Genomic DNA, 12417 nt, shown 5'->3' with positions numbered 1-12417 from the left:
GCCCAGGTCAAGGCGTTACCAGTGAGGTGTGAGATCATGAACCCCACCTTTGCTCTAGGAGTGGAAAAGTAGTAGGGCTTGAAGGTTAAGTATACCAAACATGAATCAAAGAAGGCACGGAGGGTCTTTGAAGAACCGTCAAATTTATCCACTACTCCTCCCAATAACACGCTTTCCTTAGTTGCAGAGTCACGTGACAAGGCTAGCTGCTTTAATGCAGCATTCTCAGCCTTAAGGTTCTGGACTTCTGTGGGTAGTTCCTGCCTGCCTCGCATGAGGTCTTGAACCGCGGCTTCCATTTCTGTGTCTGTATCGTTTTTTAGGCGTCTCAATCTGTCACAAGTCTCTCCCCTTCTCACCTGTTTTTGTTGTTTGCTTGAGACCTTTTTTGGGAAATTCTTTCGCACAGTCCAGGATTTGTATAAACCCGTGTGCTGGTCTTCGGATACCAGCGTGAGGATGACATTCCAACTCCAGGATACGTTCATATGTCCAGGAAGGAGACCAGGAAGGAACAATGTCCGAGCTCGGAGACACAGAACTCCGTGACCCGAGCGCGGGCGAAAATCCAGGAAGTTCGGAGGTAAGTTTTGAGGAAAAGAAGGAAGGAAGGGGGATTCAAGGAACCGGGAGAAAGGATTCAGAAGGAAGCCCCGAGCGAACTCCGGCAACACACGTCCAACTACAGCAAGCCGTAGCGTTGAGACGCACAGAGCCGCAGGGGCGTGTCTGTTTAGTAGAACGTAGAGCGTGGAGCGCAAGGACTGGCAAGCAGCATTCCGTAGTAGGCGGCCATGTGGTCAGGGACCACGAAGTCCAGAAAGGACATAGGCGACGGTTCATGACACTGCCACTACCAGTGAGCCGGGTGGAACCTGAGCCAGTATGTTATAAAAACGTCTTATATTGAATGCCGTGGACCGTCCCGGTATAAAGCTGGAATGATCCGGATGTACCATATGAACCATCAGAGGAGACCGCCTAGTCACAAGGACTTTAGCATAAATCTTGGCATCAATATTTATAAGTGACAGAGGTCTATATGAGCTGTACTCATGTGCTGCTTTTTCGGGCTTCAGAAGAAGTATTATGACAGCTTTGCGTATTGTTTCAGGCAGTGCCCCCGTCAAGAGAGCCTCCCCCACACCTGCAGAATGCAAGGTGCTAACTCTTCGCAAAATTCTTTGTTTAATTAAGCACAGTACCCATCAGACCTGGCGCTTTACCATTGAGAAGATCCATAACCGCTATTTTAATCTCCTTGATTGTTATTGTGACATCCAGCGCTTCACTAGTGTCTCTGGAGAGTAAAGCCGTCGGTATTTCACCCAAATATTGGTCAATTTCCGAGTCAGTGGCGGTGCCCTTCGGCTGATAGAGAGTGGAGTAAAATTGATAAAACACCTCATTAATGTCCTCATCTGTGTGCGCTATTGTCCCATCCTGTCTCTTGACATATGGAATGTGTGTGTTCCCCATCTCAGTCCTAATAACTTGGGCAAGCATCCGTCCGGGCCTCCCCGCCTCCCCGTACCTTCTCATACCATTGACCTGTCCAGATACTGCAGCTCCCTACCAGCCGCATCTCTAAACGCATCTAACTCGGTCCTCATTTCATGTCTCAATGCAGAAGAGGGGTTTGGAGCATACTGCTGCTGTAATGCTGATAATGTAGACTCACGGACCTCCAAGTCATTCCTAATACTTTTGAGGACCCCAAATTTAGTGGATATCGCTATCCCTCAGATGTATGCTTTAAAAGCCCGCCATAAGGTTGCCGCAGACGGGACTGAGCCCACGTCAATGTCAAAATATTTGTATTTGTATTTATTAAGTTTATATAGCGCTTTACACCAAAGCGCAGCACATTTTAACAGGATACATTTAACAATAACAAAATAACAGTAACAGTAGAAGCAAATACAATTTTGAATCAGACCAACAAAACAGTATGTAGAGCAATTAGACAGAAGGGGGAGAGAAGCGGACTAGAGCTAGGAGGAAGAGGGAGGAAGGGTGGGAGGAGGAGGAGGGGAAAGGAAGGGGTGAGGGTGAGGAAGGGATGGAGAGGGAAGTGGAGGGAGAGGATTAAGGGGAAGAGGGAAAGGGTGGGGGAGGGGAGCGAGAAGGGGGAGGGGAATCATGGCGGGGAATGGAGAAGGAGCGATTTAAGGGACGTGCAGAATGAGGAAAAGGTAGGGATAGAGCGGATTGAGAGAGGTAGGAAGTTCCAGTGGAAGGGGGCAAGGAGTTGGAAGGAGCGGAAACGAGAAGGGGTGCAAGGGGAGGGAGGAACAGTGAGGAGCAAGTGGTCAGCAGAACGTAGGGAGCCTGAGGGAGTGTAGAAAGAGAGAAGGGAAGAGAGATAAGGGGGAGCAAGATCATGGAGAGATTTGAAGACTTGGCAGAGAAAATAAAATTTAAGTTGGGAGTGAAAGGGAAGCCAGCCAATGGAGGATAGGGAAGCAGAGATGGAGTCACGGGAGGTGAGGAGACAGAGGGTACAGATGGCAGAGTAGTAGATAGATTTGAGGGGTGCTAGATGTGAAGTAGGTAGACCAAAGAGTAATGAGGAGCAGTAGAAGAGGCGAGAGAAGATAAGGGAGGAGATTAAAAGTTTAGTATCATGGAAAGTGAGGGGCGGACTTTGCGAATATTATAGAGGTGGTAGCGGCAGGCACGAGAGGTGAGAGAGATATGATGGGAAAAAGTGAGAGAAGAGTCGAAGTGAATGCCTAAGTTGCGAGCGTGGGGGGAGAAGGTAAGATTAGAGGGAGGAAAATGAATGAAAGGAGGAGGAAAGGGAGGAGAGGGAGGGGGGAGGGCATTGGAGGGGAAGAAAAGTACTTCAGTTTTGTCAGGGTTAAGGGAAAGAAAGCGAGAAGACATCCAGTTTTTAATGGCAGTAAGACAGGAGGAAAGTTTAAGGTGGAGATCTGGAGAGAAGGAAGAGAAGGAAAAAAAGAGCTGCGTGTCATCGGCATAGAAATGGTGAGAGATGCCAAACGAGGAGATAACAGGGGCAAGGAGGGAGGTGTAGAGTGAGAATAGGAAAGGACCAAGCAGCGAGCCTTGGGGTACTCTGTATTCCAGAGGCTGGGTGGGAGAGGAGCTGCCTCCCCAGGAAACAGTAAAAGAGCGGGAGGAGAGGTAAGAGGATAGCAAGTTGAGTACAGAACCTTTGAATCCAAAGGAAGAGAGAGTGTTGAGAAGAAGGGGGTGATCGGCGGTGTCGAAGGCAGCAGAGAGATCAAGTAGAATAAGGACTGCGGATTGCTTAGAGTGTCGGGCAGAGAGAGGGAGTTAAGGATGTAAGTGAGGGCTGTTTCAGGAGAGTGTTTGGGGCGAAAGCCAGATTGAGAAGGGGGAAGGAGAGAGAGATTAGTGACAAAGGTTGAGAGCTGCGAGTAGGCTAGGCACTCACGAAGTTTAGAGAGGAATGGGAGAAGTGAGATATGGCGGAAATTAGAGGTGAGCAGGGGATCAGCAGAAGGTTTCTTCAGAATCTGAATGATAGTGGCATGTTTGAAAGCAGAGGAGGTAATGTGCTTGTGTAAATTCAAAGAAAAGGTCAGATCTTGCAGTGCTGCCGGCTTAGAACGCCAAAGGGCACGCGATCCTCACAGTCGAGCTCCATGGTCAATATAGTATTCAGGTCGCCCAAACAGATTATCAAGGACATATCTATTTGCACCCCACCTGTGCCCAAAGCTCTGTCTGCTCTGCATATGTGTTTAGTGCAAAAACTGAATTTTAGTGCCTTTCCTGTTTGCATATGCAACTATCTTGCGAGCCTTGATCTGATTCCCCAACCCTTGGACATGCCAGCTGAGAAAAGTGACTGTTTGTCTCAACCCACCCGCCTGTGCCCTTAGTATGAATACGTGTCAATGCAAACAAGGCCATATATGTCACCACTATGCATCCACTCCTAACCCTCACCAAGTGCATTTTACCATTTACTCCCCAACCACCAACCATGTGTAGCTTGTGAAAAACTCATGGTGACAACAAGACAGACATAAGTGATCACAGTTCAAGGGTGTTTATTGAACAATGAAATGTTGCATGCAGGTTGGAAAAACGCCTAATCTACACCTAACTGTAAGATGGGAGCAAGCGTCGACCATCAAATGAAAAACAAGGCACTCCTAGTAGTGTTGTGTCAAATCAAAAGGGCCTGTACTAAGAAACATATTGCCAAACCTCACAACTAATGTTAAAAGGGGTGTGGGACAGTTCTCAAGAAAAGAAGGAAGTGTTCTCAAATAATATGTCAGGATACGGTAGCCTGGGTCTCCCTTCCCCACGTTTTGGACACGGGTTTGATGGGAGCTTGGAGCACAGTACAGTCTTGGGCTTCTCCAGCACGAGACGACAGTTCCAATGGCAGTTCTCAGCACCATTGATGGCCAAGTCTTGTTTCCTTCGAAAGACTCTTGCCTTGGAGCCTCATGTGTTCACATAACAAAAACAGAAGTTCCTTTAACAAATGAAAGTTTGTTTCCAAAGTTTTATATGGGTGATGGTTTCACCCCTGGGTCCCCCTCTTCTGGGCTCACCCTTTTCGTATCGTATTTCACAATTCCGAAAGGGTGACGGCTTCACCCCTAGATACCCCTCTTCTGGGCTGACCATTCTCAATTGTAATCCACGGTTCAGATAGGGTGACTGCTTCGCCCCCGGATCCCCCTCTTCTGGGCTGTCCCTTCTCAATTGTAATCCACGGTTCAGATAGGGTGATGGCTTCACCCCTGGGTTCCTCTCTTCTGGGCTGACCCTTCTCAATCGTATTCCTAAATTTTATATCAGTTCCTTTCTTGAAGTTTGGATGATAGCTTTACCCCTGGATCTCCCTCTGCCAGGCTTGGACCTCTCTTGACTGTCAGTACTCGGGTAATGGTTTCACCCCTGGATTTCCCTCCGCCGGGCTCGGACCCCTCTCGACTGCTAGTACTTGGGTGTTAGCTTCATCTCTTCATCCCTCCTTCGGGTTCACTCTTGCCGCCTCTTTAACTTCTGAATGTTGAGGTGACAACTTTTCACCCTTAGATCCCCCTCTGCTGGGCTCTGACCCCTCTTGATTCTTAGCCTCCCTTCACTGGGCTTACTATGGCTCTCAAGGAGGGTGATAGTGGCTCACCTATCTATACTTTCAATGTTCCCTTTTATACAATTCAAAGGTTTTGGGATTCACTTCCCTTTCTTTCACAATGCTTGTAGATCAAAGTCTTTCGATTGTACAGGGATTTTGCTTGACCCTCTGTATGACCACTTTGACCTAGTTCGCTGGCCCTCCTACGGCCTTCTGGTACTTGTCGTTTCTCTCATATGGGCTCAACCAGAGTCTCTTGAGTTAGCACCCACGTGGTGCCCATGTCCCTCTGCAGCTGGTCTCCCCTTCACACATTTTACAGTGTAATCAAAAAGTTCATCAGCCTTGTTTTCAAACTTGCCACTATGCGATTCTCACTCAACACAGCCCGGTTCTTTTCGGTTCTCTCGTTGACTCACCGCCTGTGTCGAACCGCTTGGCTTTTAGCTTCTCTGGAGTCAAGGCTGGTACCACAGGCGTGGGAGCTTCCCTCACTCCTGCTTATCGCCATAAGCCTGCCCTGTGTACCGTTGACATCTACTGCAGGACACTTGTGCTATTGTTTGCTCTCTTAGGCTCTCTTCCATGAAGGTTCAGCGGGCCTGGGACGAAAAGGGCAAGGTAACTTCTCTCCACGCCACCCTCTTGATTCCTACTGCCTTTCTCCTTCGTTTGAACTGCCGCATGGTAGCTGTCTCGTCATGCTGTCTGCTGTACTCGTCTTGCTTGTCCTGTGCTCTTTGGTTCCACCTTTTATCCGTATGGGGAAAGGAAAGGGCCGTCAGGTGTGTGTGTGTGTGTGAGTGAGTCAGGGTAATTGCCTGACTGTGCCTGACGCTGTGGTTGGGATGTGTAAAGTAAACGATTCTGGGATTAGTCTGTTGTGACGTGAAAGACTGTTCATGTCGGAAAAGGGGAGAGGTAGAATTTCCAGATGTCTTGGTGGGGCAAAAGGGAAAGAGGTCTTATATGTAATAAAGGCCTTCGTATTTGGGTTTGTGGGGATCTCGGAAGGGTAGGTTACATTTGAACAAGAGCTTAGAGGGCCCGCAGTGCAATGCATGGGGGTGTGCTGGTAGCGACGGGGAGCAAGGGCCTGAGAGACTGAGAGGTTCATGAGGATCAGGCTACCGGTCACAATGGCAGTGGGGTGATTAGCAAGGAAGGGAAAGAGGTAGAGAAGAGCAGAGTTTTGAGCAATTTCCTGAACTCTAGGAGGTCTGGCTCAAATCTGAGAGGGACAGAGAGGCTGTTCCAAGGGGAGGCACCAGCTTGGGCCTCTTGGTTCAATGGGTATAATTCAGCTATTCGACCATATACATATTCAGTCCTCATCTCTGCGTGGCTGTAAGGACACCTTGTAGCTTGGCCACAACATCAAATCTACTGTGTTTACTATCCAACTCCTTGATGTACTGGTTGAAGTCTATGAAAACAGCATTCATACGACAGACCTGTTCGACTGTAAATAAAACAGAAATGGGTGGATCCACAAAGATGACACAGAGAGAATCGCTGACTTACTCTTTGAATAAGAAAAGTAAGCGAGGAGTAAGTTAGATCTATCTGGCACAGTTGCATTGGCCCGCTCTCCCTTGGGGCCTAGGGGAGACTCTGAGGGTCAGGGATATCTGCCCACAGTACTATATGTTACCTGGAGTCGAGGATTTACCTTAGCCCCTCCTTCACTGATCATAGCCCCCAGACCATCTGTCCAGTAAAATGAGGGACCTAAGGACTAGAACGATCCTCAGGGAACCCGAGGATTCTCCTATCTATTGAACGACTTGGGCAGGACTCCTTTGAGAGCAGCGTGCTAGCCAGTGTGGGAGAAACCAAACCCTGTAAAGGTGACCACCAAAGAGATGCCGGCATGAAAAATCAACCCCTGGAAAGCAGAACCAGCATCAGGAGACTGACAAGTGTGGGTGCCGAAGAAACCAATACTCGGCCAAAAAACCACAGGTAATGTCATGTAATGTGTTCTTGTATAGCACCTTTCTGCCAACAATGTTGGCCTCGCTGCACATGGCTGTAAGAAAGGAGGGCAGGGTGTTTTAGTTGGAAAGCGGAATGGCAGATGTAAAAACCTTTGGTATTGAACCGTTACCTGTGTCCCAGTATGAAAATCTCTATATTGTTCGTGGTTGGTACCGACTGGGCAAGCTAGCCAGATGGGCAGCCCCCGGATTATGGAGTGCAAAAATTGACAGCATGTTTGTTGATAGAAGATGGGTTGGGTCTGAATCTGTTAAGTACACTAGACCTGTAGGTCATCTGAAGACATGTGGGAGGTGCAAGGATGCAAGATATTTTAGTTGAGGGATGATGGGGGCGGATGCATGCTGAGGCGAAACCAACACCTGGAAGCTTTATCACCCTGGTAAAAGAAAGAGCAAAGATACTTCCGCATAAGCTGCTCGGATAGATTCTGTCAGCACAGCGGACACGTGATGCTATAAGAGAGTGCCACATAGCACGTGTAAGAGACTAGCCTACCATGCTTACCACCACAGATGCACTCCAGCATTCCAAGACGTTGAATGCAAAGAAGGTGGCCCTCTTGAGTCTAGCTCAATCTGGGGAACATGGAGTCTAGCTCAAGCTGGAGCACGTGGGAGTCTATCTTAAGCTGCGGCACATCGAATCTAGCTCAAGCTGCGGCACATCGAATCTAGCTCAAGCTGTGGCACATCGAGTCTAACTCAAGCTGCAGCACATTGTCTAGCTAAAGCTGTGGCACATTGAGTCTAGCTGAAGCTGCGGCACATTGTGTCTAGCTCAGGCTGCGGCACATGGAGTCTAGCTCAAGCTGGGGCACATGGGAGTCTATCTCAAGCTGTGGCACATCCTGTCTAGCTCAAGCTGCGGCATGTCAAGTCTAGCTCAAGTTGGAGTACATTGAGTCTAGCTCAAACTGGGGTACATCGAGTCTAACTCAAGTTGCGGCACATCGTGTCTAGCTCAAGCTGGGGGCACGTCGAGTCAATCTCAAGCTGCGGCACATTGTGTCTAGCTCAAGCTGCGGCACATCGAGTCTAGCTCAAGCTGGGGCACATCGAGTCTAGCTCAAGCTGGGGCACAAGCTGTGGCACATCAAGTCTAGCTCAAGCTGCAACACATCGTGTCTAACTCAAGCTGGGGCACATTGAGTCTATCGCAAGCTGCAGAACATCACGTCTAGGTCAAGCTGGGTACATCGAGTCTAGCTCAAGCTTCGGCACATCTATTCTAGCTCAAGCTTGGACATATTGAGTCTATCTCAAGGTGCGGCACATCGAGTCTAGCTCAAGCTGCGGCTCATTGAGTCTAGTTCAAACTGCAGCAAATCACGTCTAGGTCAAGCTGGGCACATTGAGTCTAGCTCAAGCTGTGGGACATCTAGTCTAGCTCAGGCTGGGGCACATCGAGCCTATCTCAAGCTGCGGCACATCGAGTCTGGCTCAAGCTGTGGCACATTGAGTCTAGTTCAAGCTGGGGCACATCATATCTAGCTCAAGCTGCTGTACATGGAGTCTAGCTCCAGCTGGGGCACATTGTGTCTAGCTCACGCTGCGGCACATCAAGTTTATCTTAATCTGAAGCACATCACGTCTAGGTCAAGCTGGAGCACATTGAGTCTAGCACAAGCTGCAGCACATCTAGTCTAGTTCATGCTGGGGCACATCGAGTCTGTCTCAAACGGTGGCACATCAGGTCTGGCTCAAGCTGTGACACATTGAGTCTAGTTCAAGCTGGGGAACATCGTGTCTAGCTCAAGCTGCGGCACGTGGAGTCTAGCTCAAGCTGCGGCACATCGAGTCTAGCTCAAGCTGGGAAACATAAAGTCTATCTCAAGCTGCAGCACATCGAGTCTAGCTCAACCTTGGGCACATTGTGCCTAGCTCAAGCTGGAGCACATCGAGTCTAACTAAAGCTGGGGCACATCGAGTCTAACTCAGGTTGTGGTACATCGTGTCTAGCTCAAGCTGGGGCACATCGAGTCTAACTCAAGTTGCGGCACATCGTGTCTAGCTCAAGCTGGGGCACATCGAGTAAATCTCAAGCTGCAGCACATTGAGCCTAGCTCAAGCTGCGGCACATTGAGTCTAGCTCAAGCTGGGGCACATCGAGTCTCGCTCAAGCTGCGGCCCATCGAGTCTAGCTCAAGCTGCTGCACATCGAGTCTATTTCAAGCTGGGGCACATCGTATCTAGCGCAAGCTGCGGCACATCATGTCTAAGTCAAGCTGGGGCACATCGAATCTAGCTTCAGCTGGGACACATTGAATATATCTCAACGTGCGGCACATCGAGTCTAGCTCAAGCCGCGGCACATCGAGTCTTGTTCAAGCTGCGACACATTGAGTATATCTCAAGGTGCGGCACATCGAGTCTAGCTCAAGCTGCGGCACATCGAGTCTAGCTCAAGCTGGGGCACATCAAATCTAGCTTCAGCTGGGACACATTGAATATATCTCAACGTGCGGCACATCGAGTCTAGCTCAAGCCGCGGCACATCGAGTCTTGTTCAAGCTGCGACACATTGAGTATATCTCAAGGTGCGGCACATCGAGTCTAGCTCAAGCTGCGGCACATCGAGTCTAGCTCAAGCTGGGGCACATCTAGTCTAGATCAAGCTGGGGCACATCGAGTCTATCTCAAGCTGCGGCACATCGAGTCTAGCTCAAGCTGCTGCACATCGAGTCTAGCTCAAGCTGCGGCACATCGAGTCTATTTCAAGCTGGGGCACATCGTATCTAGCGCAAGCTGCGGCAAATCGAGTCTAGCTCAAGCTGGGGCACATTGTGTCTAGCTCATGCTGGGGCACATGGAGTCTAGCTCAAGCTGCAGCACATTGTGTCTAGGGCGCCGTACGACGGCGGTGAGGGGCGTTTTGGGGACATTTCCGCCATCGCGGACTTTGCACTTCCGCCATGGCGTAGTGCTCGTGCCCGATGGGTCAGAATTAGCCGCACTTTACTCCGTCGTGCAATGGCGGAAACGCTATTTACGCTATGGCGGTCAGGTCAGTTACTTTCCGCCAGGGTCGTAATGAGGGCCAAGGTTAGACATACGAACCTGCAGTTTAAGATCACACTTGCAAAATTCTTTGCGCTTGTCCATAAAAGCACACTTACCTGCTGCCGGACTGCCGCAGAATCCCCAGCTTGTCTAGGTCAAGCTGGGGCTCATTCAGTCTAGCTCAAGCTGCAGCACATCTAGTCTAGCTCATGCTGGGGCACATTGAGTCTGTCTCAAGCTGCGGCACATCGAGTCTAGCTCAAGCTGTTGTTACGCTCACCTGGTCTCTGCAGGGACGTTGGGGCACGGTTGCAGCCCTCCCAGGAAGTAGGACCCCCGATCTACTTCCTCCCACTGCTGCTGTGATGAATTGGAACCCTGCTCCTGCGTAAATATGAGAGGGCGTGAGTTTACTGGCCTGCGAGTGAATTCCCTCTCAAATCCTTCTTCCCATAGTGTTGTGAGCATGCATCGTCCCATTAAGGGTCCCCTGTAGATTATGAAGGGCAAACTCTCCGTCCTGCTACTTCTGGCAGGGGCGCATGAAGAACGAGGACCGAGTTCCTTCACTGGTCCTTTATACGTGGTGTCCAGTCCAGCTGCGACGATTCCACGCCTTTCTGGTAAGGGTCTTTCTGTTTTCTGTTTGTCGTGAAGTATTGGTATTGTCTTGTTCTCAGCCTGTTGTCAGCTCTGTAACAATGTTTATCTTTCTCCCCACATAGCCCGAAGTGACTCCTGATGAAGAGCAGAGGATTCTGCGGCAGTCCGGCAGCAGGTAAGTGTGCTTTTATGGACAAGCGCAAAGAATTTTGCAAGTGTGATCTTAAACTGCAGGTTCGTATGTCTAACCTTGGCCCTCATTACGACCCTGGCGGAAAGTAACTGACCTGACCGCCATAGCGTAAATAGCGTTTCCGCCATTGCACGACGGAGTAAAGTGCGGCTAATTCTGACCCATCGGGCACGAGCACTACGCCATGGCGGAAGTGCAAAGTCCGCGATGGCGGAAATGTCCCCAAAACGCCCCTCACCGCCGTCGTACGGCGCCCTAGGTGCAATTCCGCCACCCATCATAGCGGTCACCGTAATGAGCGGCAATCGGAAAATACGGTGACCGTAAATATACGGAAACGGAAGTAAAAACATGGTCCCGGAACGGGAAACAGCACGCCGTACACCTATAAAATCAGAATTCCCACATAACCATTAAAAATACTACCCTGAGACACATCCCAACCCGTCATCCACCCTAGTGAAAACAATAAAAATGGGAAAAGTAGCGAAAAAAGCATGCTACCGCAAGCGGCAGGTCCACTTCTCCCTTGAGGAACTCACCGTGCTCACAGAGACCCTCCAGGAGAATGCTGCCGTCGTCTTCTCGACGCAAATGACCAGGACGGCACTTGCGAACAAGAAGGCCATATGGGCCCTGGTGGCACAGCGGGTAAGTGCGGTGGGGACCGCACCCCGCAACCCACAGCAATGCAGAAAGCGATGGGACGACTTGCGGATACGCGTACGGAGCATACTATCCGCCAACCGTAACATTGCCACAGCTACCGGGGGAGGATCGGAATCACCCATCAAGTTGACCCCCTGGGAAGAAATCTGTGCCTCCACCATTGGAATGGAGAGTATAGAGGGAGTCGGAGGGATGGAGAAAGGAGTGCAGACATCCGAAGAATCAGGTAGGTGGGCCAAATAAAACAATGCTAAATCCACAATGTCCAATCATGTGAAGTACCATGTGTCCACATAGTGCAACAGAAACACATGTCCAGGAGAACGTCCACATACATTGGCCTGATAGCGCACTTTAAAAGTCACATTAAATACATAAATAATTAAAAATCCTAAAAACACCCTCTACACGTGCAGCAGGCACACCCTAACTGCAGGCTGCAAAACAACTGCATCCTCAATCCACACAAAAATGAAACCACCTCCAAGGCCCTGACCCAAATCACCCTCAGGTACCACCCCAATGCATGTGATACATTGCCATTCCAATTTCCACAGACCCATTAACAACGCTCGCCCTCCTTTACTCCACCACAGGGTCCGATTCAAACGACGAGCTCCAGGACACCCCTACCAGCACACCTGCAAAGAGGGCCAAGACCAACGGCCAAAGACCCTCCACCTCAGCTGCACGGATCAAGACACGGCAGCAGCACAAATCAAGTGGCAGCACACAGGAGGGGACTTCAACAGGCACCCCAGCAGCCAGCATGCCCACAACAGCACCACCACAGGTCCCCCCAATGGATGCCACAGAAGGCACTGCTTCTGGTGGCAGCAGCACCATAGGTGACA

The 12417-nt window shown here is 50.0% G+C and overlaps 1 protein-coding gene across 1 annotated transcript in view; it reads right to left on the bottom strand.

Annotated features, from left to right (window-relative positions):
- The window catches only part of LOC138521977 (decapping and exoribonuclease protein-like), a 263723-nt gene that overhangs the window by 39240 nt on the left and 212066 nt on the right, over window positions 1–12417 (bottom strand). The window lies entirely within an intron of this gene.

This window comes from Ambystoma mexicanum, chromosome 13, assembly GCF_040938575.1.
Source record: "Ambystoma mexicanum isolate Mex_15411 chromosome 13, UKY_AmexF1_1, whole genome shotgun sequence".
Lineage (NCBI taxonomy): Eukaryota > Metazoa > Chordata > Amphibia > Caudata > Ambystomatidae > Ambystoma > Ambystoma mexicanum.
The sequence above is the reverse complement of the archived record's forward strand: the minus strand, read 5'-3'. Positions and strand labels throughout refer to the sequence as shown.